Here is a 3785-nt window from a genome sequence, read left to right on the forward strand (position 1 = left end):
GTCTTAGTAATATATATATATATATATATATATATATATATATAATGCAAGCTGATAACAATGGACAAGCAGAAGGCTAAGGTACTCAACAACTTTTTTGCCTCAGTCAACTGCTCTTCATATGCCCTTCTAGCAGATGAGTATGGGAGCAATGTCTCTCTCACTGTAAGAAAGGATTAGATCTGTGATTTTCTGAGGAACCTGAACATTCATAAATCTATGGGTTCTGATGAGCTGCTTTACAGAGTCCTGAGGGAACTGCCTGATTTAGTTGCCAAGCTACTCATTTGAAAAGCTGTAACAGTCAGGTGAAATCCTTGGTGATTGGAAAAATGGCATTGCCACACCCATTTTTAAGAAGAGTAGAAAGGATTACCCAGGCAACTACATCTGTCAGCCTCGCCTCAGTGGACAAGGGAAGAGTCACTGATGTCATCTATCTTCACTTCGGTAAGGTCTTTGACATGGACCCCCATAACGTACTTCTCTCTAAATAGAAGAGATATAGATTTGTTTGGGGGACTGTTCAATAGACAAGGAATCTGTGCAAGATTGTACCTAGAAAGTAATGGTAAATGGCTCAATGTCCAGATGGAGATCACTGACTAATGGTGTCCTTCGGGGATCTGTTCTGGCACTGATGCTCTTTAGTATCTTGATTAATGACATTGACAGTCAAGTGACAGTTTAAAGATGGCACAAAGTTGTGTAGTGCAGTCAAGATAAAGTCAACAGCCTGAGAGATGGGAGGTCATCCATAAAGACCTATGAATGCTTGAGCAGTGGGCCCAGAAGAGCATGAGCTCAACAAAGCCAGACATAAGGTCTTGTACTGGGCTGGTGCAACTCCCACCATCAATATAAGCCAGGGGATTAAAGAATAGAACACAGCCTTGCTGAGAAGGTCTTAGAGATGTGGTGGATGCAAGCTGGACATGAGCTAGCAATGTATCTTAGGCTGAATCAAAAGAAGTGTGGCCAGCAGGGCAAGGGAGGTGATCCTGTCCCTCTGTTCTGGGCTGGTGAGACCACATCTGGAGTACTGCATCCAGATGTGGAATTCTCAGTGCAGGAGAGACATAAACCTGTTGGAGTGCCTCTAGAGAAGGGCCACAAAAGTGATCCAAGGTATGGAACACTTCTTGTATGAGGACAACCTGAGGGAGCTGGGCTATTCATCCTGAAGAGGAGAAAGCTCCAGAAAGACCCAAAGTGGCCTTTCTATAAGAAAGATTCTTGAGCAGAGTCTGTTGTGATAGGGTAAGAGAAAATGGTTTCAAATTAAAAGAGGGGAGATTTAGATTGGATATAAGGAAAATGTCTTTTACCATAAGGGTGTTAAAGCACAAGAGCATGTTGCCCAGAGAGGTGGAGGATGCCCTGTCCTGGGTGACATTCAAGGTCAGACTGGATCAGGCTCTGAGCAAACTGATCAAGCTGTGGATGTCTCTGTTCATTGCAGAGGAGTTGGACTGGTTGACACTTAAATGTCTCTTCCAAATCTAAGATTCTATGATTCTATTTTATTATCATTACTATTATTTATCTTCCTTTTTTTGTTTTAGTAAATAGATCTTATCCCAACTTATGAGTTCTTTTTTTCTGATTCTCTTCCCCCATCCCATTGGAAGGGAGAAGTAAGCCAAGGGCTGTGTAGTTGTTAAACCACAATATAAAGCCCTTCTGAAATATACGCACAGTGAATTGGGCCTGATATGAGTCCATAAAGCTAACAAAAAGGAGTTCTTCTGCTCTATCCTCTCCAGCACAGGAAGAAGTTAAACTGGGCATCAGGAAAAAGAAGTTTGGAATTTTCAACTGAAACCTGTCTGACAGGCAACTTTGGAAATGTGCCTGTATTTTCTTACAAGATTTGTTAAATCAGTCACATTCCCACAGAATGTTCTATTTTGGTTAATCAGTATTTCAGGATGGGCATAATGTTCCCCTGGAAAATTTCTCATACTGGCTTCACTGACTGTTAGCTGCAGGTTAACATCATACCACACTGCATTTATCCTCTAGAGCTTCACACTCAAAATGCTTGTGCTGATGAATGCTATTCTGCAGGGATGCTAATTTCTGCTGTACCCATCATGACAAAGGGCAGGGTACAACATAGGCAAAGACAACATAGGCCCTGGCCACTAGATATTTAAGATATACTCTTTAGACAGATATAGAGACTAAGTCCTTCCCGCATACTGAAGTACCTCAAAAATATTCGTAATTATGAGTAACATTGCTCATTGTGGTTCCTCTCACACAAACCATCTCTCAGTTTGTGATTTAATAGTATCAATTAAGGGCATTAGAACTGCTGAATTAGGAAAATAAAGCCATTGCAAACATTATGCAGGCTAGAGAGATGAAAATTCTCTCATTCTTCACTTTCTCTATTCTTGCTTCTCATTGAGAAACAACTCCCCCAAAGAGATGTCTGCTATATATTATTTTAATAGCTATTGCTAATAGTTTTCATCATTGTCTTTTTGAGAATAGCAACAAAGTTCTGCTTGCTTGACAAACTAAATTCATTCTCAGGCTGTGTATTTCAAAGCAAGATTTGACACACAGGTAACTCAGAAGAGAGAATGAGCTTGTCATAGTTGTTTTTCTTTTGGTTTAACTTTAAGATACTGTAGGCACTTTAATGACTCTCATGCACTTTCTTGCATCTGTGACTCACGAGGCAGGCTGGATCTGAGAGACAGGCCAAGCCACAAAGTTCATGCAGATTCTTATTTTTCCAAGGTCTGACAAAGTTCAGATTCGATATTTCAGTTTTGAACCATTTCAGTAATGTGCAAGAATTCAATCGCTAGGTAAGTAGATTGACACACTTCCCTCTCTCTTCCCTTCTTCCATTTTTACCCTTTTGGATTTTATCTCACTGATTGTGTTAGTCACGATTGAAAGAATGAAAAAGCCATCGCTGTTAAATTGTCTTTCTGCTGGGAGGATGGAGAGGAGAAATAGAAATCTTCAACTGCTTGACAGTATTTCCCACATTTGCAGTCACCCATAGCTAAAAAGTTATTTATATTCCAACTTATCACTGGTGTCTGAGTGCCTCACTGGTTATGTCACTGGCAACAACAAAATCCCTAATGGACTCACTGCTGGACAAAGGATTTTCTGGCTTTTCTTTTTCAAGTCAGATATCTCTTCTGCTGTTGTTGTTCAGCAATGAAAGCATATATTGGAAATGGAACATGTATAACAAAAAGGCTATCTCATTTTAGAGAGTTGTTTTTATTTCTGAAAAAATAAGAATAACAAAATATCTTATTTTCAGTCTCAAAGCTTTGCCTTCTTTTCCACTGAGGTAACTTGATGGAGAGTGATTTGCCTTAGTTCTCAAGTGCTTTTCTGCAGCATCAAGAACAGTGTTATCCAGAAGCACACAGATGTAGCCAACCATGGGCAGATTTTGATACAATTTCAGCACATGGTGGAGGCGTACCTCCTTACACCAGAATTGTCCTAGTCAGTGCTTTCTCTTCAACAAGAATTATAGAATCATAGATCAAGACTCTAAGTACAGCGAGTGTGACATTTCCTCCTTCTGCTATTCTTTATTTTGAAGTTCTGTAGAGATCAATACCATCTCAAGATATTTGTGTGAGACTTGTGGGGACTAATTTGACCCCAAAAACATCAAAAGTAGTAACTTTCTTACAGAAAAGAGGTTTTGGATATAGAACAGGAGGTGTGAGCTGAGATCAGACAGAAGAATCACAGAATCACAGAATCGTAGGGGTTGGAAGGGACCTCTAGAGATC

General features: G+C 40.0%; 1 protein-coding gene across 1 annotated transcript in view; it reads right to left on the reverse strand.

The window, feature by feature from the left end:
* Positions 1-3785, reverse strand: part of AUH (AU RNA binding methylglutaconyl-CoA hydratase) — a 124169-nt gene that overhangs the window by 101987 nt on the left and 18397 nt on the right. The gene's annotated exons all lie outside the window — the stretch shown is intronic.

The sequence above is a fragment of the Meleagris gallopavo genome, chromosome Z, assembly GCF_000146605.3.
Source record: "Meleagris gallopavo isolate NT-WF06-2002-E0010 breed Aviagen turkey brand Nicholas breeding stock chromosome Z, Turkey_5.1, whole genome shotgun sequence".
NCBI lineage: Eukaryota > Metazoa > Chordata > Aves > Galliformes > Phasianidae > Meleagris > Meleagris gallopavo.